The sequence below is a fragment of the Acinonyx jubatus genome, chromosome D4 (genome assembly GCF_027475565.1).
Source record: "Acinonyx jubatus isolate Ajub_Pintada_27869175 chromosome D4, VMU_Ajub_asm_v1.0, whole genome shotgun sequence".
Taxonomy (NCBI): domain Eukaryota; kingdom Metazoa; phylum Chordata; class Mammalia; order Carnivora; family Felidae; genus Acinonyx; species Acinonyx jubatus.
In genome coordinates this window covers 64,878,477-64,905,622 of record NC_069391.1, presented here as the reverse complement: position 1 = coordinate 64,905,622, position 27,146 = coordinate 64,878,477, and the positions used below count along the sequence as shown (strand labels likewise).

Here is a 27,146-nt window from a genome sequence, read left to right as displayed (position 1 = left end):
AATCCCAGAAGCATAAAAAATTTTAATGTACCATGGACTTCAACACATTCAGTCATTCAAGATCTCTAAGTACATGTGCTGATACATGGGTTTTACAGTTGTCCTTATAGCCCAGCTCCATAAGATTGTGCAGGGGGACTAAGCTGCCACTGTATGAACACCTGCACGCCTAGGCAACAGCCAGACAAGAGGCTGGGTGGCAGGGGCTGCTCCAAAGAATGGCCTTCCTTCTTTCTTGGAATGTGATACAAATGCACTGGAGACAGTATGGCCTCTTTTTATACCAAATGTGCCCCACATCTAAAATTAGGCCAAGAAATATCGAATCACCCCTCTGGAAGCTGGTGGGACAGGAAAATGTGGAGGTCCAGCTGAGGGCGCCAGCATGGCTCACCTGTCTTCTCCTTTCAGCCTAATGCCAGGTGAGCAAGCATCAAAGTCCAAGTGGAGAGCCTGGCTCTGGGGAGCTCGGTGTTTTATCTCATTATGACCTCAGTGCTCACCTGAACCTGTAAATGGATTTGAAATCCCCCCGAAAAGGTGACAGAATTGTAAAACATGTTTCCATTCCATCCCAGGGAAAGTGGTAGGTGTGAGACAAGGATCTTGAGGAGTTGAGGCTTAATTTACACAGCAGGGGTCAAGAGTGCCAGGCCTGACCTCAGAGTGACATAAACTGGCCCTTGCTCTTACCAATAGCTCTCTAGCCAGATCAGCAAGACTGGGGGTCCTCTCCATCTCTTCCTTTGCAAATGACCTGCACTCTGTTCCTCCTGGGGATATTGCGTAAAGTGTTGGAGAAGGAAGGGCAGGAGCTCAGGATAATGACAGTACAATGACTGGGTGCAGGAAATGATGTTTTGCCATTCATTCATTCTATGAATCCTTATTGAGTCCCTTTTATGTCTAGCCCTGCACTAAGGAATCAAAGAAGAACAAACACTGATAACACTCCCTGCACTGGGGGAGCTTGCATCCAGTGGAGCAGCAGGCAAACATTCCCTTTAGATAATATATAGCTCTACACTTTCTTTCCACAGCATTGACCTAAAATTTTGGCAGTTTCTCACTTTGCGGGTCCCCAGGTTTCAATGTAGCCATCCCATCCCCCTGATAGGGTGATAGGGGGAGCCTGAGAGAGGCTCCAGATTTTATCATAAAAAAGAGAAGTCCTGAACCACGTGAAATAGAAGACATTCCAACCAAGGCTATGTAGTGCCCTCCCTCGTGGATCAAATGTGCCACAGGACCCAGTGTCTGCCACCTGGTTCAGCTCTAGCCCATTCATTTGTTACCTGCTGTGTGGTCTTAATTTTCAAGTGAAGGGACTCCTTGACCCCCTCACCCACCCAGTGAGTCCCTGTGGCGACCTCACTATTCACCTTTTGCAGGTCCCTCTGTGTTCACAGAGAAAACAGGGGCTGATATTCTGATCCTAGAGGACAGGCAGTGGCATTTGGTGCAGGCTTTGAGGTCCTTTTTAAGATTTTATTTTTAAGGAATCTCTACACCCAACATGGGGCTCACACTCAACCCCAAGATCAAGAGTCGCATGCTCCACCAACTGAACCAGCCACATGCCCCTCAGTCCTTGAAGGTTTAGTCAAACGCCATCACCACCTTAGAGTTCTTTCTCAGGGGGAAAAAATGTTCTTTTGAACATAATGGGTACAGAATCCATCTCCCACCCACAACTGAAGGAATTAGCAAAATGTCTAGGATCATAAATGGTATCAATTCTACAAACTCTTCTGTTTCAGATCCAGTACTATAGCATGGACATCCTTCCTGGTCCATGCTCTCTATCCATCAGCTCAATACAGAGAGTATTCCTTTAACATTCTCCTTTTCACCTCCTGATGAGCATTTAGATCATCTTTGTTCTTCCTTTGCAACACTATAATGAACATCTTGCACATGTATCTTTGGAGATGTGCACAAATATCATTTAAAAACAATTTTAAAATGGAACTACTTGCTGAAAGTATTTATTCCAATGTGCACTCCCAACTGTAGTAATTGAGAATGTCCATTTCCTCACAACTTGTAAACCAGTTCATTTGCATATCTTTGGAAAGTGTTCTAATTTCAACTTTACTATCATAAAATCCAAGTATTATTACGTCCACCATAGTGTTCATAATTATCATGTTTATTACCGTAAATGTTGCTGTTAACATCATTTATGGTATATTGAGAACTCATGCACCAGGCACTCCACATACAGGGTTGATTTAATTTAATTCACTCCTTGCAACAACCATATGAGGTAAGAATTACTCATCCATCATACAATTGAAAACCGAAGTGGGACTAACTTGTGTGCCCTCAGGCATGTAAGTTGAGCTCTCTGTGCTTCTACTCTTCCAATAGAAAAATGGAAATAATACTATATAATAATACTATCTTCCTCCTCTACTATACGTCAAACATTAAGGACTATGTATCTACCAGATATTTTATGGTGCCTGTGACTTGTTCGGGTGACAATGTGAGACATGACATGCTCACAGTTTACATGTGAAGGGAAGGATGGCAGAAGAGAAAGGCTAATAAGACACAAGGTCTGGGGAATCCAGATGTGGCTTGACCACCATCAGGACATGTGATTTTAAGTCACGTCTTCTCTCTCTGGACCTCCATATCCACATTCATAAACTACAGAATATAACAGGAAGGACTTGGACTAGGAGTCAAATCTTTTCAAAGGGTTAAAATGTCTAAAATAATGAGTTTGCTTAAATTAAAAATCTTTTCTTTTTCAATGTCAGCTTTACTGAAATATTATGTACAAAGAGTAAAATTCACCAAATTTTAATGTAGCATTTGAAGAGTTTTAACAAATGTGTCCAGTGATATATGCACCACATCCATCCCTCCACAGAGTTCCCTCCTGTCCCTTGTCACCCAGCCACAAACCGCAAGCCTGGCCCCTGGCAATCACAGATTTGCCTTCTGTCACTATGGTTTTGCCATTATTAGAATTGTATATAAATGGACTCATATGGTCTGTTTTCTTTTGTACCTGGCTTCTTCCACTTAATGCAACACTTTTGAGGTTCCCATCTTTGATTATTAGTGCATTCTGTTATAATTTCATATTGGTCATTGGCATTTCTTTAAAGTTAGTGAATAATTTAGAGGTTGACTTTATTTTTCTAAAGCTGCTTGAGTGTCTTTTTCCACCAAAGGGCCCATTTGGAGCCACCGATGGCCACTGATGCTGCCATTCTTTCTCTCTCTGGCTCCCCACAGGTGCTCATCTTTTCTACCTGCCAGCTTGCCGAGGACACGCACAGGCTGTCCCTTTTCTCAGGGTGCCCAGTGGGAAGGTGGGGCCTTGGGAGGGAAAGGAGAGGACAGAGCACCTCTTCTACCCTTGCTTTTTGGCATCCATCTTGGGGTGGGTGGTTCCCAGCTACAGAGGGACGGCCCCAGCCATGTTCATGGTCCCTGAGCCTGTGCCCTCAGCCCTGGGACAAGAGACTCTGTATGATCAAAGCCTGTATTTGATCAGATGTGCAGCCAAACCTCCTTTTAGTCCTGTACACTAGGATGTACCTAGTGGTGGGGGAGGGACTGTCACCCTTATCCCCTTCTGCCTCATTACCCGCCACAAACATTCAGGAAACCTCCATACGACAGGATGTTCTCCGCAGTGGCCACTTCCAAATCCTTTGTGAAAGGGGAACCCTGTGTAGGTCTGTGGGACTTGGGGAACAAAGGGTGATGGGAAATCTAGACAAGGTCACTGCAGGCCCAGAGGCCACCTGGATGCCACCCTCATTTCTCTTTCCCAGACTACCCCATCTTTTTGGGGTGTTAGGCACAGCCCACATCTCCCACTGCCCCACTCTGGGCAACTATAAGAAGGGAAAGCTTTGATCAACTGCACTGGGATGGATGTGTGCCTGGCTTCCAAGGATGATCTTGTAGCCCACAGGGGTCAGGTTCTATTGGGTGACACAATGTGGCATCACTTCAGGTACACCACCCGGTAAGTGGGCTGTCCTGTACCAGCCTCACAGCAGCTTTATTCTTAATAGCTCCCAATTAGAAACACATGGAGAGGTGTCCATCCACAGAAGAATAAAGGAACACACTATAGTACATTCATATTCAAACATTAAAAAGAACAAACTATCAGGGAGCCTTGGTGGCTGAGGTGGCTAAGCATCCCATTCTTGATTTTGGCTCAGGTCATGACCTCACAGTTTGTGGGTTCAAGCCTGGCATTAGGCTTCATGCTGACAGTGCAGAGCCCGCTTGAGATCCAATCTCTCCCTCTCTCTCTGTGCCCCTCCCCCGCTCACACACTCACTCTGGCTCTCTTTCAAAACAAAAAATAAATAAATAAATAAATAAATAAATAAATAAATAAATGTTAAAATATAAAATAAAAATAAAAAGAACAAACTATCTCTATATGCAAAAACACAGAAGAATCTTAAAAATACTATATCAAGAAAAAGAAAGAACATACGAGAAAAAACATACTATAGAAGTCTCTTAAATGGAATTTAAACAGGCAAAATTAATCTATGGTGATAGATATCAGAGCAGCAGTTAGTTACAGGGGAAGTATTGGCTGGAAATGAGCACAACAGAACTTTCTAGAATGATGGGGATTTTTATACCTTGATGTGGAAGATACAGGTCCATGGGTGTTATACATTTATCAAAACTTAACAACCTATACATTTAAGCTCTGTTGATTTTACTCTATGCAAATGATAGTTACATCAATAAAAACTTTGTTAGCACAAAATTGTGAAGATCAAGTCAAAAAATGAAAGTTACATTGTAAAAATTGGAAATCTGTATCAGGATATTGAGCAGACACCTGCCTTTTCTATGAAAAAAAAAAATCTTTAGAAAGTAGCCAAGAATCTATTGTCCCTAGAGCTGTGCTCCAAATAGACTACTATCTGTGTTTGATGATGTGGTAGAAATAAGAGGCAACAGTAAGCCTCCCTCTGAAAATCACCTGGGAAAGGAAAGCCTGACCTCCAGCTTCTCTGGTCACCAGTGCCTGCAGCCTGGGTTCACCTGAAACCACAGGGCAGCCATTAGCAGACAGAGCGGTCCAAACTCAGGATGAGCTCCTGTGAAGCTCAGGATCTTCCTTACTTTCTTCTGCAAATTATTATAAAATACTCAGCTGACACAGGATTTAAATAACATTTTCCGTATTTAAAGCTGTAGGAGAACCATTCGTTACTGATTTCACATTTTATTCGTAAGCCAATAAAAAATCCCCTAGATCCTTAGTCTGTGTTTCTGAGTGGAGTGTTAGACCATCTCCCAGGGAAGCTAAGATGTGTGCACCTGCTGGGAAGGAGCAAAAGCAGGGGAGACCCAGGAACAGACATTCCTTCAGGGGGAAAGCTGTTTTTTCTTCTGTATTTGACTTTTCTGTTTGGAAAGCCCGTTTCTCTCCTCTGCTGTGAGGGAACTCATCTCTACTGAACTATATGACCGAAGTCTTCCCATACAAAATAAAAACTGCACAATAGTGCTGGCTTTCAAGGATTTATAATATTTATGCATCTTGGGGAAATTTTTCTTTAAAATGTTTACCATTTATTTAGATTACTTATATGGTCCAGGACACCAAATTATTGGAGATAGTGAATCCTTTAAGTAAAATCTTGTTTCTCAGAATATTTTAGAATTTTTAAAAAATGTTAAGTTTTCAGAAATCTGGTATTTGAAGCTGTTTCCTTCATTTATACAACTAGTGCATAATTAAATTCACATTTGTTGGTGTGAGTTGTAAGTAGGTTAGAGATTTTTTTTAATTTTTAAAGTTTATTTATTCATTTACTTTGAGAGAGAAAGAGACCATGAGTGGGGTAGAGGCAGAGAGAGAGGGAGAGAGAATTCCAAGTAGTTTCCAAGCTAACAAAGTGCAGAGCCTGATGTGAGATTCAAATTCACGAGATCATGACCTGAGCTGAAATCAAGAGTCAGATGCTTAACAGAATGAGCCACCCAGGTACCCCTATCCCAGTGCATTCTGAAGGCATTACAATTCTATGCTATGGTGTCTGCAATCCTTCTACCCTTCATTCCCTGTATCTCCCACACCACCTTTATAGATTTGCCAGACAAATGAAGCTTAGCAAATGCTGTCATCTGGCCACTCGATGGGGGTCTTATAATCCTTGATCACTTTCTTTGTAATTTATTCCCTATTCTAAAGCAATGTCTAGTGAGATGGAAATGCCAGCCACACGGCTTTTCTCTTTATGGCTCATTCACTGAGAAAGTACAGCAAAATTGCTGGATTCCATCATTTGGAATGAAGGGTACATGATCAGGACAATCAATTCCTGCTGAGCAGCAGAGAAGAGATCAAGTACCCTGAAGGGAACACCTTAGCAATTTAAATTAAATCTCAATTTGACCACCTAAGAAAGTTGAAGGTAGCTGTGACTCAAAGACTTCACCTCAAATTAATCTATTCTCAGTTTTGTCCCAATGCTTCCATCAAGCAGAGACCATTTCTGTGGTACACTGTTCACTGGTGTTTATGTGCCTGCTTCATGATGGCTGACATACTTGTGTAGGTGTCTTACAACAAAAGCAGCAGGGTTGCTGGATAATTCTGCTCCAAGTGCTCAGTTGTTAATTTTGAGTTGTGGTCAATTATATAAATGCTTTTCAATATTTAATTCCAGAAAACTCAAACACTAACAAAACCTGCAGACTTTAAGTAAATTTGGGTGGACACTTAGTCCAAATCTGAAAGGAATGTAATTTCCATGATAGACACTTCCTTTGGCCACTCGGCACAAATGTGTTTCCCCAGGTGACGCAACTTCAGGTTTTGTCTGCCTCTGAATGACTGCCTTCATCTCAGACTTTCAGCTTCTAGAACTTTGAGAAAGAAAGTCTGTTCTTTATAAGCCCCCTAGCCAATGGTACTCTGCCAACAGCCCACTTGCACAAACTAAGACAGACTTTATGCATGGCTAAGAGATGAGTCCTGATTTCCACATATGGGTGCAAGCCTCCATAGGGCTGGATGGACAGACAACACTACTCTTCTGGGATTCCCTTTTAAGGCCCAAGAACAGGATTGTTTGGCGTGAGAGATGAAGATGGCTGCTCTTCTCCACCGGACAGGATAGAAGCTGAAAAAACTTGAAGGGATTCTGGACATCAAAGCTTAACTTGGAGCAGCAGAGGGATTAGTGGAAATAAAAAAAAAAAAATAGCCTGTACGATGTTTATCAGGCATTTTTTCTATGTAATCCATTGCCTAAGGAAGGAATAAATTAAACTGTGTGATTTCTTTTTTCATGTATATCAGATTAAAACTTATATGCCACTTACTTTCACTCAATCATATAGCATGTTCATCCTTTATGTCAGTACATGTAGATCTATGTGGTTCTTTTATATGGTTATGTGGAATTCTACCATGGGGACATATCTGGTGGGGGATGTTGACCTGTCCTCAGATTGATATTTTTCCAATATAAGTGTTGTACAAATATTCTTGTACATGTGTGTGGATACTTCTTTAGATTCTTGGGGAACATACTAAATCAATTAGTATTCTCATTAAAATTTTGCAGATATCTTCTAATTGCCATCTAAAAATCCTAAGCCAATTTATATCTTCACACAGTGTGTGAGAGTTCTCCCCCACACACCCATCCTAGCCCACACTGGATGTGTTAGTTGGGAATCTACAGATTCAAATTGTTCTGAGGACTTCTCTATGGTAGAACTCAACTCATTACGAGAGTTTTTGCTTTGTCTTTAATATTTAAAAAAAAACAACAACAGATTAGTACTGTCTATAATGATCTGTAGTGGGTAATCAATTCTTAAAATAGAATCATGTGGCATGTCACTTTTTGCCACAAGTGGCCATGTACAAACCAGTCTAAGTGAATAGAAAGCATATAGTCTTCCTCTTTTCTTCCTTATCTCTATTTTAGATGTATACAGGTTCAATGAAGAACAACTCTCTAGCAGTCTCAGGAAAATATGAACTGGTGTCATTCTTCCTTCACATCCCAATCACATGATTTTTTTCTGAGCACAAATGTATTATTGCTTATTTATTATTAACTGTGAGCACAAATGTATTATTGCTTATTTATTATTAACCCCCCAGTGAGGTATCCAGAAATCAGACTGTTAGCAATAGCTCCACATCTGCAGACAGCAATGATAGTCACATGAAGACTGTCATTGCCATGGGCCTGTCACAAGGCTCTGTCCCCTTAACCAATACTGAGAGGAGCCTGCAGTGAAGGAGGGGGCCTGTAGGTAGTCAGCTGGGTCATCAAGATGGCAGGGGGCTAGAATGGCAGCAGCACAGAGTGAGATGGTCCCCAAAGCCAGTTTCTCATGCAGGTTTGTAATATCATAAGCGTCTGTCTACCACAAAAGAGCATAAGGTTTGTAAGGTCATGTGGCCCTGACCTCAAATCTGTGCCCTGGGGCAGGAAATCTTCCTGGGATATGAGGCATAATTCTGCCTAACATGGCTCAACTAAGCTGATGCAATGAAAAAGCACTAATTCCTTTCCCCAAAGAGGAGATAAGGTTCTGGAATGATATGTATTTATCTCCTTGATAAGTAAATAGTATAATGAAAATCAACAAAAAATACCATGATATATGATATATTCAAAGTGCTGAAAGGAAAAAATCTATAGTCAAGAATATTCTATCCAGCAAGGTTATCATTCAGAATAGAAGAAAGATAAAAAGTTTCCCAGACAAACAAAAGTTAAAGGAATCCATAACCACTAAACCAGACTTACATGAAATGTTAAAGGTGACTCTTTGAGTGAAAAGGAAAGCCCATAAGTAAAAGTAAGAGAAGTGGAAAGCACAAAAGCAGTAAAAAATTAGTATATCTGTAAAAATCAGTTAAGAAATTCACAAAATAAAACGGTGTAAAGTATGACACCATATATTTAAAATGTGTGTGGAGGGAGAGGAGTCAAGAATGGGTTCAAATTTGAGCAACCATCAACTTAATATGAACTGCTATGTGCAGAATAAAGGTAGCTACAAATTAATAACCAGTAATAGATAAGCAAAAATAAAGAGAAAGGAATCTGAGTATATCACTAAAGAAAGCCAAATACTCATGAGAGAAGAGAGCAAGGGAAGAAAAGAACAGAGAAAAACAGCAACAACAAAACATAAAATAAGTAACAAAATACTAATAAGTACATATCTATCAATAATTACTTTGAATTTAAATGGACTAAACACTCCAATCAAAAGACATAGTGGGACAGAATGGATAAAAGAACAAGATCCTTCTATATACTGCCTGCAAGAGACTCATTTCAGACATAAAGTCACCTGCGGATTCAAAGTGAAAGGATAGAGAAACAATTATCATGCAGATGGATATAAAAAGAAAGCCAGACAAAATAGACTTTAAAACGAAGACTGTAACAAGAGACAAAGAAGGATACTATATAATCATAAACAGAATAATCCAATAAGAATATATTAACAATTATAAATGTGTATGAACCCCACATGGAAGCACCCAAATACCTAAAGCAGTTAATAACAAACATAAAGGAACTAATTGATAGTAATCTAATAATAGTAGGGGACTTTCACACCCCACTTACATCAATGGACAGATCGTCCAAAGAGAAAAATCAACAAGGAAGCAGTGGCATTAAGTAACACCTTGGACCAGATGAATTTAACAGATATATTCAGAACATTCCATCTTAAAACAGCAGAATACACATTCTTCTCAAGTACACATAGAATATTCTCCAGAATAGATCACAAAATATGTCTCAACAAATTCAAAAACGTCAAAGTCATACCATGCATCTTCTCTGAAAACAATGCTATGAAACTAGAAATCGATCACAAAAAAAAAAAAAAAAAAAACAACAACAACCCTGGAAAGACCACAAATACATGGAGTTTACATAACATGCTACTAAACAATGAACAGGTTAACCAAGAAATAAAGGAGGAAATTTAAAAATACATAGAGAAAATGAAAATGAAAATACAACATTCCAAAATCTCTGGGATGCAGCAAAAGCTGCTCTAAGATGGAAGTTTACAGCAGTACAGGCCTACATCAAGAAGGAAGAAAAATTCCAAGTAAATAATCTAACCTTACACTTAAAGGATCTACAAAAAGAAGAACAAACAAAACCCCAAACCAGTAGAAAGAAGTAAAAAATAAAGATTAGAACAGAAACAAACAAAATAGAAACTAAAAACAAGGAAACAATAGAATAGATAAATGAAACCAGGAACTGGTTCATTTAAGAACATCAACAAAATTGATAAACCTTTAGCCAAACTCATCACAGAGAGAAAGAGAGAGAGCTCAAATAAACAAAATCTGAAATGAAAGAGGAGAAATAACCACTGATCCCACAGAAATAGAAAAGATTGTAAGAGAATATTACAAAAAATTATATGCCAACAAACTAAACAACCTAGAAGAAATGGATAAATTCCTAGGAACACATAACCTCCCAAAGATGAATCAGAAAGAAATAGAAAATTTGAACAGACCAATTACCAATAATGAAATTGGATCAATAATCAAAAACTCCCAACAAAAAAAAGTCCAGGACCAGACAGTGAATTCTACTGAACATTGAAAGAAGAGTTAAAACCTATTCTTCTCAAATTATCCCAAAAATAGAAAAGAAAAGAAAACTTCCAAATTCATTCTATGAGGCCAGTATTACCCTGATACCAAAACAAAAGACACCACACACATAAAAAAAAGAACTACAGATCAATATCTATTATAAACATATGCAAAAATCCTCAACAAAATACTAGCAAACCAAATCCAACAATACATAAAAACTCATTCACCATGGTCAAGTGGGATTTAATCCTGGGATGCAAACATGGTTCAATATTCACAAATCAATGAATGTGATACATCACATCAAGAAAAGAAAGGGTAAAAGCCATATGATCATTTCAGTAGATGCAGGAAAATCTTTGACAAAGTAAATCTATTCATGATTTAAAAAAAAGAAACCTCAACAAAGTAGGTTTAGAGGGAATATATCTCAATATAATAAAGGTCATGTACAAAAACCCACAGCTAATAGCATTCTTAATGGTGAAAAACTGAGAGCTTTTCCCTTAAGGTCAGGAACAAGACAAGGATGTTCACTCTCACTACTTTTATTCAACATAGTACTGGAAGTCCTAGTCACACCAACCGGACAAGAAAAAGTAATAAATCAGTAAGGAAAAAGTAAAACTTTAACTATTTGCAGATGACATAATAAAATCCTAAAGACTCCACCAAAAATTACTAGAGAAATGATAGATGAATTCAGTAAATTCACAGGATACAAAATCAATGTACAGAAATCTGTCATATTTCTATACACTGACAATGAAGCAGCAGAAAAAAGAAATTATGGAAACAAATTAATTTACAATTGCACCAAAAACAATAAAATACCTAGGAATAAACTTAAGCAGGAGATGAAAGACCTCTACTTTGAAAACTATAAAACATTGATGAAAGAAATTGAAGATGACATAAACAAATGGAAGATATTCCATGGATCAGAAGAAAAAATATTGTTTGAATGTCCATATTGCGCAAAGCAATCTACATATTTAATGCAATCCCATCAAAATACCAACAGCATTTTTCACGGAGCTAGAATGAACAATCCTAACATTTGTATGGAACCACAAAAGACCTTGAATAGCCAAACCAATCTTGAAAAGGAAAATTAAAGCTGGAAGTATCACAACTCCAGATTTCAAGTTATACTACAAAGCTGTAGTTATCAAAACAGTATGGTAATCAAAACAGTATGGTACTGGCACAAAAATAGACACATAGATCAATAGAACAAGATAGAAAGTCCAGAAACAAACCCATGATTATATGGTCAGTTAATCTTTGACAAAGGCAAGAACTTGCAATGAGAAAAAGAATCTCTTACAAATGGTGTTGGGAAAACTGGACAGCAATATGCAAAAGAATGAAACTGGAACACTTACTTACACCATATACAAAAATAAACTCAAAATGGATTAAGGTCCTGAATGGATACCAGACCTGGAACCATAAAAATCTTAGAAGAGAGCACAGGCACTAATTTCACTGACATTTTTACATATGACACCTGAGGCAAGGGAAACAAAAGCAAGAATAAACTATTGGGACTACATCAAAATAAAATCTTCTGCACAGCAAAGCAAACAATCAACAAAACTAATAGGCAATCTATGGAATTGGAGAAGATATTTGCAAATGACATATCCAGTAAAGGCTTAGTATCCAAAATATATAAAAAACCTACAGAACTCAACACCCAAATAACAAATAATCTGATTTAAAAAATGGGCAGAAGACATGAACAGACATTTCTCCAAAGAAGACATTCAACTGGTCAACAGACATGGAAAAATGCTCAACATCTCTCATCATCAGGGAAATGCAAATCAAAGCTACAAAGAGATATCACCTCACAACTTACCAGAATGACTGAAATCAAAAACACAAGAAACCACCAGCATTAATGAGGATGTGGAGGAAAAAAAACACTCATGCACTGTTGTGTACTGCATCTTCTTTATCCGTTCACCTATCAGTGGACACTTGGGCTGCTTCTATTTTATATATATATTTATAATATGTATATAAATGTATACATACATAATATGTATAAATACAAACTTATATATATGGATGTGTGTGTGTATATATATGTATACATATATGACTCAAGATATGTATATATTAAGGCATAATATATTGAGCCATTAAAAAAGAATGAAATCTTGTCATTTACAACAACATGGATAGAGCTATAGAGTATAATGCTAAGCAAAATAAGACAGTCAGAGAAAGACAAATACTACATGATTTCACTCATATGTGGAATTTAAGAAACCAAATGAACAAAGGGGGAAAAAAGAGGCAATCCCCCCAAAAAGATTCTTAACTATAAAGAACAAAGAGATGGTTACCAGAGGGGAGGAGGGTGTGGGGGATGGGTCAAATAGGTAAATGGGATTAAGAGTACACTCATCTTGATGAGCACTGAGTAATATACAGAATTGTTGAATCTCTTTATTGTACTCCTGAAACTAATATAACACTGTATGCTAATTATACTGGAATTAAAATAAAAATTAAAGGGGCGCCCGGGTGGCTCAGTCGGTTGAGCGTCCGACTTCAGCTCAGGTCATGATCTCTCAGTCTGTGGATTCGGGCCCCACATCGGGCTCTGTGCTGACAGCTCGGAGCCTGGAGCCTGCCTCAGATTCTGTGTCTCCCTCTCTCTCTGCCCCTCCCCTGCTCATGCTCTGTCTCAAAAATAAATAAAAATATAAAAAAAATAAATAAATAAAATAAAATAAAAATTAAACGGGTGGCTGGGTGAGTCGAGTGACCGACTCTCGATTTCAGTTCAGGTCATGATCCCAGGGTTGTGGGATTCTCTCTCTCTCTCTCTCTTCTTCTGCCCCACTCCCACACTTGCTCCCTTGCTCTCTCTCTAAAAAATTAAATTAAATTAAAATTTAATATTCTATGCTCACGCACATATACACAAACAGAAATGTATTCATAACAAAATAGAAAGGAAATCCTCATGACGATTACAGTCTCCATCACTGGCACTGGTCACGTGGTCCTACATAGCTGGTATTTATAACTACTTTCTTCCATTAGGCATTCTGTATTTCCTTAACCTTCAGTTTGCACCTGAGCTAGTTGTGGTTCTTTACACGATATGGTGACCCTAACCTTCATCTCTTATGGGTCCAGGCCATTATTAGTCCTGCCTAGATTGGACTGTTGTAATTTTCCATTGACCTTAATAATAGGCCACCCAGAGAGATCTCTTGTATTCCAGACATACCCTTCCTTACCTCCACTGCGGAGTAGCAAGTAAGGAACATTCACACAAATGAGCTCCTTCTTTACCTGTTGACTCAGAGGCATGAGGAACCCAAAGTGGCTGGGAGGTAGTATTAACTTCCACACCAATAGCTTCACTGTTGTGTGACTTCACTATTTTCTTCTTAAACTAAGATATCTAGGCCAGAAGAGCATAAGGTTATAAGAACAATAAACAAAAATTTACTAGTAGGTCACTAGAGGTAATAGTGAGTGGTGCCATTTCCATTTCCACCCCTTAATTCTCAGACCTTTTTATCTTGTTTGTTGGGGAAAAAGCACCATATTGGATGCTGATTCACACCACATACAAACTCCTAGAGAACCTTACCTTAGCTTTAAATGTATTGCCACCATGTTGGCACTGTAATTGAGCCTTCAAAAGGTCATTCCACCATTCTATCAAGCCAGCTATTCTGGATGGCAGGGAACATAATACCAATGAGTTCCATGAGCATGGGACCATTACTGCACTTCATTGGCTGCAAAGTGTGGTCCTTGAACACAGAAATGCTGTGTGTAATACCCTGACTGTGGATAAGGCATTCTACAAATCCATGGATTTGTAGTTTTGGCAGAAGCATTTTGTGCAAGGAAGGCAAATCTGCTGTATTCAGACTGTTCCAGGAAGAACAGAAGACTGCCCATTCCATGACAGATGTGGTCCAATGTAATCAACCTGCCACCATGTAGCTGGCTGATCACCCTGGAGAATGGTGTCATATCAGGGACTCGGTGTTGGTCTCTGCTGCCAGCAGATTGGGCACTCAGCAGTGCCATGGCCAGGTTACCTTTGTGAGTAGAAGTCCATGTTGCTGAGCCCATGCACAACCTCCATCCCTGCCACCATGGCCACTTTGTTCATGGGCCTGTTGGGCAATGAATGGGGTAGCTGGGGAAAGAAGCTGAATGCTATTCATAGAACAGGTCATCTTACCCACTCCTCCTATTAAAATCCTCCTCTGCTGAGTTCACCCTTTGGTAAGCATTCACACGAGACACAGATATCTTCATATTTTCTACCCATTAAGAGAGGTTTACCCACATACCTTTTCCCTAAATTTCCTTGGGGCCATTTATCCAATCATGGTCCTTCCAAGTCTCTGGTCATCCTACTAAACCATCAGCCAAGCTCATGAGTCAGAATATAATCCCATGTCTGGCCATTTCTCCTTCCAAGCAAAGGGAAAAACTACATGCACCACTAGAAGTTCTGTCCACAGATAGGATCTCCCTTCCCCACTGTTCAAATATGTCCCAAAGGAGCTTCAGTGCTACAGTTGTCTATTTTTGGGTGGTGCTTGCCCATCATAGAGAACCAACTGTAAACTAAGCCCCAGTCTTCTCTTTCTCTATCAACAGACTATAGAGAGATCTCAGTAAGGCCATAAGTGCAGGTTGGAAAGAGAAGGCAGAGGTTGGGTACGTGGGCATTTGGGCCCCTTCCTAAGGTAAATAACCTACTTGTGCCTTCAGGGCCTACTTAGGCCTGATTGTGCACATACCACTTCCATCTGATGAAGGAGTGTTGATGTGCATGTCCAACTTTATGGCTTGGTGCATCAGATAACATCCATGAATGATAGGCATCCCAGGTCCCACTGTAATCTAATGACCTGTGGTTAAACTTTCCGTCTCTACTAAGGCATGATAAGGTAGACCAAGACCTACTTATCAAAAGGAGAGTAGGGTTCTCCTCTAAAATCCTCAGGGTCTGTGCTGTGATTCACCTATAGGGGACTGGCAAAAGTTCCAAAGAGCACCCCTATCTGCCACTGATGCTTCAAGCACCATTGGATGCGACCCAAGTGGCCAAGTGGCCTGAATAGCAACTGAACCTTATTCTTACCTCACTCACAGAAGCAGTATTTTGGGTCACTCAGGAAATAGGCTGGAGTAACATATCCAAATGAGGAATATGTTGCCTCTAAAATCCAAAGGTAACCTTGTACCTCTGTTTTGGTTGTAAAAAAAAGCAACAACTTATCCTTCCCCTTAGGTGTGATATCTCACCCTGCCCCATACCACTGGACACCCAGAAATTTCACTGAAGTAGAGGTTCTTGATTTTTTGTCTGATTTATTTCCCATCCTCTAACACATAAAAGTCTTATGAATATGTCTGGAGAAGTTGCTACTTCTTGCTCAGAGGTCCAATCAACATAATGTCACAGGTGTAATGGACCACAGTGGTATCTTCTGGAAAGGAGGGGTAATCATGATCCAAGGAAACTAAACTATGACATAGGACTGGAAAGTGTATACATCCCTTAGGTAGGACACGCTTAGTGTATTGCTGACCTTTCTAGCTAAAAGCAAGCTGCTTCTGGTTGTCTTATGACAGGGATTAGAAAAAGGGCATTTGGCCAGATCAAAGATGCTCACCAATACCAGGAGTAGTGTTAATCTGCTCAACTAATGCAAGTACATTTGGTTTTCATTGCAACTAAAGCCACCACCTAGTTTAGCTTATGATAACCCATGTTCTCCAAAATACATCTGTCTTCTCCACAGGCCAAATAGGAGAGGCATATAGGGACGTGGTGGGAATTACCACACCTGCACCCTTAAATTACTTGATGGTGGCACTAATCGCTGCAACCTCTCCAGGAATGTGATGTTGCTTTTGGTTGTTTTCTCAGGTAGAGGCAGTTCTGGTGGCTTCCACTTGACTCTCCCACCATAATCATCCTCACTTCCCATCAGGGAACCAATGTGGGGATTCTGCCAGATATATGGCTATATATATCTATTTCAGTTATGCATTCTAGCACCAGGGAAATAACCACAGGATGGTTTCAAGACCTATCAGGCCCAATGGGAAATGGAACTGTGCAAAACCCCATTGATTGCCTGACTTCCATGGGCCTATACTCTATTGGACCATGGTGATATTTGAGGTCTGGAATTAGTGCCAATTCAGAGTGTCTAGTAGTCCTTAGAAGGTCTAATTATTTCCAATGTAGAGTTATCCTGGTAAAATGCCATAGGTACATTGGGGATAGCTGGTAGAAAGATAAACAGGATAATTTTTGGTAGTGTGCCAGTGTCCTTCCTTAGGGGGACCTAGACTCCCCTTCATTCAAGGGTTCTGGGTCTATAAACTGACTCAAGTCTGGGAATGATTGAGAGGTATTATCTTCTGTTTTGTGATTCAGGGTAGCTTCTTGTTCACTTGACTTGGAATTTTTCTGTTTCATTAAAATTTAGCAGTCTTTTTATCTATTTTAGTTCTAGGAACACTGTGATCAACCAGCCAACACCACAGGTGTGCATGAGGCAGACAATTCTGATTGCTGCTCTGACTCTGCTGTCCATCACAGTGATGGCACCGGCCCTGCCTTGGGCTGCTGAGTGTTGCCACTGGGCCTGTCACAAATTCATTTCTCACAAGGTGGTAAAAATACGTCTTCTGCATCCTCCCAGTGTGGGTGTGAATGTCTTAAGTGATAAATCCAATCTAACATTCCAACCTTCCTATACCTGTGAATCCCTGCCTCTACATTAAACCAGGGCAGGTCCGGCATTTCCAACTCACTCACTATGGATCTTTTGGTCCGTGTATCACAACCAACCAAACAAACTGCTAGACCCAAGCTGCAACATTAAATGCAGAACCTCTTCTTAGGGAGAAGAGATATGAATTCACATCAATGAATTCATTCTTATCCAAGTATATGTTCTTCTCCCCACTGCCTCACTCCCTTAAGATCCATTCTTATACATGTTCCCCAGAGTTGGTTACATAAGTTAGAAAACTCGAGTAGTTCCTTTGGAGTATAGTGCACCTCCTCATGGGTCACACTTCATACCTCACCTTTAGGGGCCTGTTGGGACTAGACTCTATTTACAGGTCTAGAAGCAAAGAGGGGAGATAGGGGTGGGTCCTTTCTTAGTCTTAGCCTGTCTTAAACTGTCTTTGGCTAGCCAGGCTACCATAACAAAATATCACAGACTGGGTGGCTGAAATAATAGAAATTTATGTCTCACAGTTCTGGAGGCTTGAAAGTTCAAGCTGAATGTGATAGAGGATTGGCTTTATGGTAAGAGCTCTCTTACTGTCTTGTACATGGCCAGCTTCTTGTGGTGTCCTCAAATGGCCTTTCCTTGCTATGTGAGCTAGGAAGACACAGACTGAGAGAGAGAGAGATCTGTTTCTGTTCATGTTCTTACAAAGTTACCAACCTATCATATTAGGACCTGACCCTATGGCCTCATTTGACATCAATTACATCTTAAAATGCTTTCTATCCAAACAAGGTCACATTGGGCATTAGACTTTAGCATATGAATTTGGGGCAGAATACAATTCATGACAAAGGCCATGAATTTGTAGGGAAGAAATGATTCTTTTTACTGTTCTTGACTAAAAATTAACATTCCCTTCAACTATATATGTCACCAACAAATCAGAGTAATATTTACAGTACCCATGACTTTGTCATCATAGGAAATCAGATATTTCATATCAATTATGGTTGGTCTAGATATCTTATAAAAGTATTTACTCTTGTCACTATTTTGAAGTTAGAACACTTAGAAGATCCCCCACTGGAGGTACACATATTATCATGTTACCCAATTTGATTGATATATTTTGATAAATATATTTCAATATCCAGTTACCTTGTTAGTACATGTATTTTATTTCAAACATTTGAGAGCATTATTGTGAGACAGGACCCATGGGTATCATCTGATTGCCAGAGGTGCCAGGGCTGAGAGGCCCCCATTATGGTTGTTGGATTTGGGGTCACACTCTGCTGGTTAACAACTATCAGGATCACCCAGGATTGTCTCAGAAGTGATGTGTGGAAAGGTGAACTGACATTTAGCCATGAAGTCCCACTGAAGACAAAGAAGTTTAATGATCAAGGCCTCTAAATTCAAACTTGAGAGCATAATATTTGATAGCCAGTACAGCACAATCATGGTCAAGAACTCTGGAACTATGTGAAGAAGTCCTGAAGCCTTGAAAATAAAGATAAAAATTACCATCATGTTGATAGAATATTAGCAGCCTACCTTCTCTCATAGAATTAATTCTGCACTAGCCAGCACATAGCACATAGCACCACACAGTAGAACCAGCCCCGGGATTGAAGGCTGGCAGTCATTAAAGATAATCAAAGAGAATGCAGAGGACAACAGCTAATGATCTATGCTGCAGTCCTGGGGACAGCAACCAAGGGACCACAGTCCTCCCTGGGGCCCCACATCATTACCCCTGGCACAGTCCCTAACCCTCTGTCACTGTGTCCATTCAACATTTCTGGAAAGTGCCTCCTTTGTGACTTGCACTGATTCATGGGGAGATCCTCCCTTCTCCCCCCAGGAACCACAACTCTCTTGTCCTAGCAGAAAACTCCTCCACCCCTGAGTTATTTCTTCTAGAGTAGGTTCTGAGGTGTGGTTGTCAGGGCTGAGGGAAGACTGTATCAGATGTTGAGAGAGGCCCTGTAGCGGCCTGCAGACCTATGTTACACATGACAGTGATACTTTCAGAAATGTCAGTGTTCTTTTCAGGCTTATGTTTCTTTTCTGGGGACATGACCCCTCTACAGTCAGGGACATCTTTGTCCCACAGAAGATCAGGATTTGAATAGCAGGAACAAAAAGAGGAAAGAGTCACTGTTCAGCATTTGACATCCTGAATACAATTCCTGAGTCCACAAGAGTCTTGAGCACCAAGCTTTGAAGAGAGAAAAAGGGTGTCCTAATCCCAGGGCCCAAAAGGAAAATGTCCTTTAAGGTCACTGTCATCAAGGTATGAAGTGTCCATTGTCTATGGACGAGAAGGGAGAAGTGTCTCCCCAATACTGGGAAAGGGCAGGGGGTTCTCAAAGGCCAAGGGCAGGAGTCTGCTTGCATTCAGGCTGTGCATGGCTTGGGCCTAGAACGGGTGGCTCTGGAAGATTCTCAGGCACTGCCTTTGGCCACAAAATGATCAGGTCACACATCCTGGGATGACAAAGGGCAGCAAATACAGTTGTCCCTAAGACTCCAGGACACTTGTACAGGTATGGGGAGGAGAAGCTCCTTAAAGAAACAAAGAGACTAGATTTTACTTGAGTACTTACAAGTCACATTTTATTTTAAGAAGAATAGTGAAATATGATAGTTCTCTTCTAGTTCTACTCAGCCATTAACAAGGATAAAGGTTTACAGACAATTAAAGAAAATGTCAGACTCTCTAATGGGCTAAGACATTTTTGTCATACCAGCCACGTGCGCTCAGCTTTGGGTTCCTGTGTCTGGACTACTTCCCCACCCTCTAGTCTCCTCCACCTGACTTGTATGCTTTCCTGTTGCAAAGGGAACTCTTCTCAGTTGATGCCCCCTGATTCACATAGTGGAGGCTCAATGAGTTCAGAGGAATCCCAGCAGCCTGGGCAATATCCAATCCAACCTGTGCCAAATGGTGTTACTAGAAACGTCAGGCTTGGTGCCTATAATCATCTGTACAGGAGAAGATCCTGCCCCAGCCACACAGGGCTTGGGTTGAACACAGGTGAAATGTGGGCCCACAGCAGCCTTTTCCAGGCACCATAGGGCAATATACACACCACACATGTATTTCCAGGGGCCGGACAGGAAATATGCTGTTGCAGGGAAGATACACAGCCTGCTGCACCCCTGCTTGCTCAGAGCTTGTGATCCAGACAGGTGGGGCAGCAGAAGGTCCCAGCTGGCTGGTCACACTCACAGGACTGCACCAGGGAGCTGGACCCCAGGAGGTCAGCACTGCCCTCCTGAGACCACACGCCACCATCGTGCCCGACTTGTTGCTTGTTCTTTTTCCAGGAGAGAGGGAAACAACTTCCCACACTCACCTGCTCACTGGGAAGCAAGTTGAATTGCTTTTTACTGTGATGAAATACGCATAACAAAATTGACCCCTTTTAACCATTTTCATTTAGTGCAGTCACATTGTTGCAACCCTCACCACCATCCATTTCCAGAACATTCCTCATCTCAAACTGAACTCTGTCCCCATGAAACACTAACTCCCCACTCCCCTCTCCTCCCAGCCCTCCAATTTCAACTGTGATGAGGCTAACATTTTTGGAAGGCTTATGTTCATTTTTATTGACTTTATTTTATGCAACCCACTCTTGATTCACCAGAAGCATCCATTGCCTTGGGAAGTGTAGTAAAGGAGAGATGAAAATAAGAGTCAAATATTCAGGCTTTGAGCTCTTGCCTTTCAATAAAAAGCCAGGCTTTATGGAAGGACAAACCATCCTTCCAAATGCCAGAAGCTCAGGAGAAGCTGGGTGGGACCTAGGCCATCCCGACTCACAATCGTTTTGTCTCCCACTGTGCTCGTCTTCAGGAAATGAAAGATGTCAGCAAGCAGCATGATAACTGTGTTAACAAATGTTTACGTGGCTATCATGGATGAGGATTCCAGGCTTCTATGTAATGTGGAAGGAAGGACAGGGACGGGAAGTTTAGACGGCAAGTGTCAGGATACTCAGGGATTAAAACCTGTTCTTCCCATTCTCCATCCCCGTGTCTATGGAACAGAGATGCACTGACCCCTGTGTTTCATGACAGGGCTGTGGTCTGACATGTGCATGACTCCAGGTTTCCTACTAACGCTGAGATCTGTGAGCGTGTTTCAAGAGCAGCCAGAATCACTGTGCTTCCCAAAGTGAGGTCCAGCCTGTGGGACAGGAGGTGAGTTTTATAGCATCGGGTGATGGAACCCACATGGCCTCTAAATATTCCATGGGAATGGGCCTGTGGGGCTTTCTTTGTACTTCTATACACCGCTTTTTCTGGAAAAAGCATAACAATGAAGTTTAAAACCACACTGCCCAGAACAAACTGGTCACAAATCTAGAAAACAGAAATAAGAGCCACTGGATTATTTTTTCGCCCACGATTAAATTATTCAATTTAAAGAAATAGCCAAGTATTCCCAGACTCTAACTTTCCTCATTTTTTCAATCTATTCTTCTTTTTTAAAGTGACATTATAAATAATTAAATAATTAACATAAAATTAATTACTTTAAGTAATTAAAATTAAACATGCTTTGTGATGACAAAAGAAATAGGAATTGTTGCTCTTCTTTTTTTTTTAAATGTTTATTTATTTATATTGAAAGAGAGAGAGAGAGAGAGAGAAGGAGCAGGGGAGGGGCAGAGAGAAAAGGAAACAGAGAATCCCAAGCAGGCTCTGCACTGTCAGCACAGAGCCCGACACAGAGCTGGACACGGGATTCAATTGCAGAAACCTTGAGATCAAGACCTGAGCTGAAATCGAGTCAGACACTTAACCAACTGAGCCCTCCACACACCCTGGTACCCATTGCTCTTTGTAAGCAGTCTTACTTTGCAAAATGAAGTCTCAGTCTCCATGTTCTTCATGAAATTTTACTATTCCATGAAAATCCCAAAGTATGGGAACCTCTGACACACAGGAGAGCTGCTCAGGGTTCCAGAGTCAGTAAATGAGAAGCTCATCTTCATTGGAAAACAGACTCAAACTACACACTTTGGGAACTGAGGTAGTAAAATTTATTTGTATTTATCTTCAGGACAGCATTTTGCCAAAATGATGAATGACACCTAATCAAGTCGTAAGTGCACTTTGTCCAGTTTATGGGGTGTAAGTTAGATGTCACCAAGAGAAACAATCGGAACATTCTAGAAGATAGCCAGTTTTGCATGTTTGTCCTAGGACTGTGTGTTCTCTATACGGAAGGGTCTTTCGTGGGGTCCTCACTATTCACTGCCCCTGTTGACCAATAAAGTCTTCCAGTCATTTCCCAATGGGAGTGCAGGCAGGGCCCAGCTGGACGGCAGGCTCCCAGGTGCAGAGACATGAGGAGGCTGGAGAAATGGGGACCTGAGCCAGGTGGTAAGGGAGTCTCATATGGAAAAGAGCCCAGAGCACTAGTGAAAATGCATCCCCAGCAAGGGGAGCCCGCAAAGGATCTCAGCCCCTCAAACCAGATGAAGGACGCAAACCCCCATAGAGTGGTTAATGAGAGTCAACAATCAATGAACACTCAAAATAGGTCACTAGATGAGAAATCTTCACATGTCTGAAGATTCTAAAGCTTACATATGAAAAAAATATCTAACTTGATAGAAGTTTTCCAGAATTGAAAAAAATCTTCAAAATTCTTACAGTATTACCAATAGTGAGTTTTGAAGCTGGAGGTTTTCAAAAATATCAACAACTATAATATTGACTAATCATTTTTGTCTTTCATCATGGTAGGAAGATTGAATTTTCTTTCCATTCCTACTAAAACTTCACATTATAAAAGCTGTTATATGGTAAGATAATGTAGCAAAAAAGCATTATAAAGTGTGTCAACAGTTAATTAACAAATTCATATATTTTTAGAAAAAGTTCTCGGGGTGTTCTATTAGTCACCCTGACTGTGGGAAATGGGCACTCATGGATAAATCAGTGAGGGTCACAGCTCTTGGCCATGAGAACAGGTCTTTAGAGCCAGAAAAACCCTTGACTCATGAAACACAGACACAAAATACACACACACACAACACACACATGCACACACAAACATTTATAGACAAATGCACACGTATGCATACACACTTTCACAGTATTCACATATAAGTGTACACTCAACACACACACACACTACATTACCATATAAATACTTAGCACAGGAGAATAGCAGGCCCCCAGGTGTGGGAAGATGGCCTGACACTTAGTATGAGTTGTTAGTAATTGATGGCACAATTTTGTCTCAATCTCTTAAACCCTTTGTCTCCAGATCCCAAGACTGAGTTGAAGCAAACCATCTGTAAGTCTCTTTCAGTTGTAAATTCTGTGATTTCAAGGGGACAAGGAACATCATCTACCCAGAGCTGGCCTTAGGCCCTTCTCTGTGCCCCTGACAGGAGCCCTGCAGGCTGGAGTTACAGCCTTGGACACCGGCCAGGCCCCCTCACCAAACATCAGTCCCTAGAGGCAGGGCACATCACAGCCCCATCTGTGGGGAAACTCTGCTCTAGAAACTTGTGGAACTTCTTTCCTGCCCCTCCTCCTTACGCCCACAGTCTTCTTCATTCCTTAGGAGCAAAGACTTGGCCCTGTGAGCAACAGTAATGATCAGCAAGCAACTGAGGCTGGGGTTTGGGGAGATTAGCAGCTGTCCCCTGGTTCATTTCCTGCTCCTGCCACACACATTTCCAGAGGTGCCCATGACAGGGGCCTCGCCATTCCTTAAAACCCCTTTTAGGGGCTCCTCCTTCTCCCTCCTCCAGGGTATTCATCCGGGACTGTGCTCCTGTCCCTGTCCTGGCCTGTGTCTGGAAGCTGCTGAGTCCCAGGCCTGAGGGGGTTGAGGCCCCAGCCTCGAAGCAGCACATGACCTTTGGCTGCAAACATCAAGTCTGATCTTGCTTTCAGGTAGCTACCCAAAATACAGCTCCAATCCCTGAAAATAACCCCCCAGGGCCAGTTTTTCAGGCAGCTGTGGAGTTGAGCCCCATGACTGGCTCTGTGAGCAGGTACATTGTCATCCACCTTGTGCCCCTGTCATGAGCCCGGGGCTGGTGCCCATGATAGGTGCTCAGCAAATGTCTAGGGACCATGAATCAGACAACCTCATAAGCAATTGGGCCTGATTAAGTCCTCAAGAATCCAAAGTCCTTATGGCCTTTATCCCGTGTATGCATTCAAACGGGGGAGGGGGCGAGGGGGGGGAAGATTCACAGCAAACAAAAGATAGAGGCCAAACAAAATTCTTACCTTCTTTTCCTACAGAACCACTTTAAAGGTTGTTTCTGAAATACCAAGTTCTTCCAAAACAGCAATCTATCTTTTTTTCTATCCCCATCCCCCTTCTTTGGGGGCCCTGCTTTGCTGGATTCTCTAAACACAACTGTCAACCTTGCATATTCCTCCGCAAGCTAAAATATTCCCGGATACTTTTAAGTTTCAGCTTTATCTTTTTTGACTTCATTTTTTAAAAACTGTGGTAAAAGAAGCATAAAATAAGATTGTTCATTTTAGTTATATATACCTGCGCGGCCCAGAGGCAGCCGGTACGTGGGCATTGCTGTGCACCACCACCACCAGCCTTCTCCAGAACGTTTCTCATCTTGCGCAACTGGAAACGTCCTCGTTGTATCCTTCAAGGAAGGCATTCCACTTTGAGGCTCACTTCCCCTGACATCCCTCTGGGTTTTACAGCCTGGCTGCCATCTAGCGGCTGCTGATGCAGGAACAGCCAGGCCGGCCCTTCATGTTGGAGGGGCTTTTCCAGGGTCACGCCGTGAAGGTGTAGGGGCCAAGGGCAGTTGCCAGAAATGTGCCACTTTGGCATTTTGATTATTATAAATAAAAATTACTTAAGACACTCAGACCCTCCCCCATTCCCCTGAAAGCAGGAAAGAACTCTCCCTGTGGCAGGCGCCCTCCCTGCGCCAGGAGACAGAGACCTTCTCGTCACCAGAGAAGGGGATTCAGAGCCCAGACGGCTGTATAAACAACCCTGTTACTTATTCCTAATTTCGCACCCAGTCCAAATCCTGTTCAGAATTACCTACTGATTGAATCTCCTGGAGTTAAATTTTCCTGATTTTTTTCAGTTCTTCAAAGATCCATTGTCTCTCTGGGAGAAGACATTTATAAATGACATATCCAATAAAGGGTTAATATCTAAAATATATACGGAACTGATACAACTCAACACCCAAAAAACAAATTATCCACCTAAAAAACGGGCAGAAGACATGAACAGACCTTTCTCCAAAGAAGACATCCAGATGGCCAACAGACACATGAAAAGATGCTCAACATCACTGATCATTAATGAAATGCAAGTCAAAACTACAATGAGGTATCACCTCACACCTGTCAGAATGGCTAAAATCAAAAACACAAGAAACAACAAGTGTTGGAGAGGATGTGGGAAAAAAGGAACCCTCGTGCATTGTTGGTGGGAATGTAAAGTGGTGCAGCCACTGTGAATGTTACTCTAAAGTTAAATCCAGCAATCACACAACTGAGTATTTACCCCAAGAATACAAAAACACCAATTCAAAGGGATACATGCACCCCTGTGTTTATAGCAGCATTATTTACAATGGTCAAATTAAAGAAGCACCCCAAGTGTCTATCGACAGACGAGTGAGTAAAGAAGATGTGGTATATATACAATGGAATATTATTCAGGCACAAAAAAGAATGAAATCTTGCCATTTGCAACCACATAGTTGGAGCTAGAGACTATTATGCTAAGCAAAATAAGTCAGTCAGAGAAAGACCATATGATTTCACTCTTATGTGGAATTTAAGAAACTAAACAAAGGAAAAAAAGAGATACAGGGAGGGAGTGAGACAGAGAGAGAGAGAGAGAGAGAGAGGAATCAAGAAACAGGGGGCCTTGTTGGCTTGAGACTGTCCTCCACCTCACGCACTCCTGAGGGCTTACGGGGTCTCTTAACTTCCACCTTCTCCTTATACTTCCTGAGTGGGAACTCGACACTTTTGAACACTCAGAGAGCAAATTAAACTATGTGCTTCTTCAGCCTGCAGACTGTAAGCAATTTGTCTTCTTTTAATAGATTCTGAGGTTACGTAAATTCAACCTCAGATGATCACTTTGGATGCCGTCACCTTTCTGCCACCTCTGAAACCCCAGCATTATTTCTGAATCCACCCCTCATGTCTAGGGGCTTACCCTCAATCCTTGTGGACCCACAACACAAATTCCTGGCAATCCGCTGTGTTCGGTCCTTCCTCACCTGCAAAGTACTGACGTAGTCTTCACTAGCAAGTGGGGACAATGTACCCAAAACTGACTCTATGACATCTGTCCTGTAACTTAGCTGGGTTGTAACCATCTAAGGTCAAATGACCATGATATCTAAGTACACTTTTTTATTTTGGAAATCCTATGTGTGTATTTACTTTTCTAAAATGTGAAGTTTTTTCCTTATTAAAATAGTGTACCTTTGTCTTTATAGATCATTGGTCACATTTTGTTCCATTTAAGGGTTGAATCAAACAGTGACAGAGCAGCTGACATGAGATGTGCATATTTACAACTGTAAGAGCCAGAGGCCACCCAGCCTTTCCCCTAATGGACCCCTGGCACGTTCAGTTATATCCCTAGAGCACAATCACATTTTTGACTTTACAAAAAGTTATTAGAAACTTCCCCACTACCACTTTATTTTTAATTTTGCCTCAAAAGGTGACATTTATTCAAAGGAAAAGAAAAAAGA

General features: G+C 41.1%; 1 protein-coding gene and 1 pseudogene across 1 annotated transcript in view; one reads left to right on the top strand and one right to left on the bottom strand.

Moving 5' to 3' along the window:
* The window catches only part of LOC106971450 (tyrosine-protein phosphatase non-receptor type 2-like), a 32,057-nt pseudogene extending 7,042 nt beyond the window's left edge, over positions 1-25,015 (bottom strand).
* Positions 1-27,146, top strand: part of LOC106971464 (procathepsin L-like) — a 298,037-nt gene that overhangs the window by 207,417 nt on the left and 63,474 nt on the right. The gene's annotated exons all lie outside the window — the stretch shown is intronic.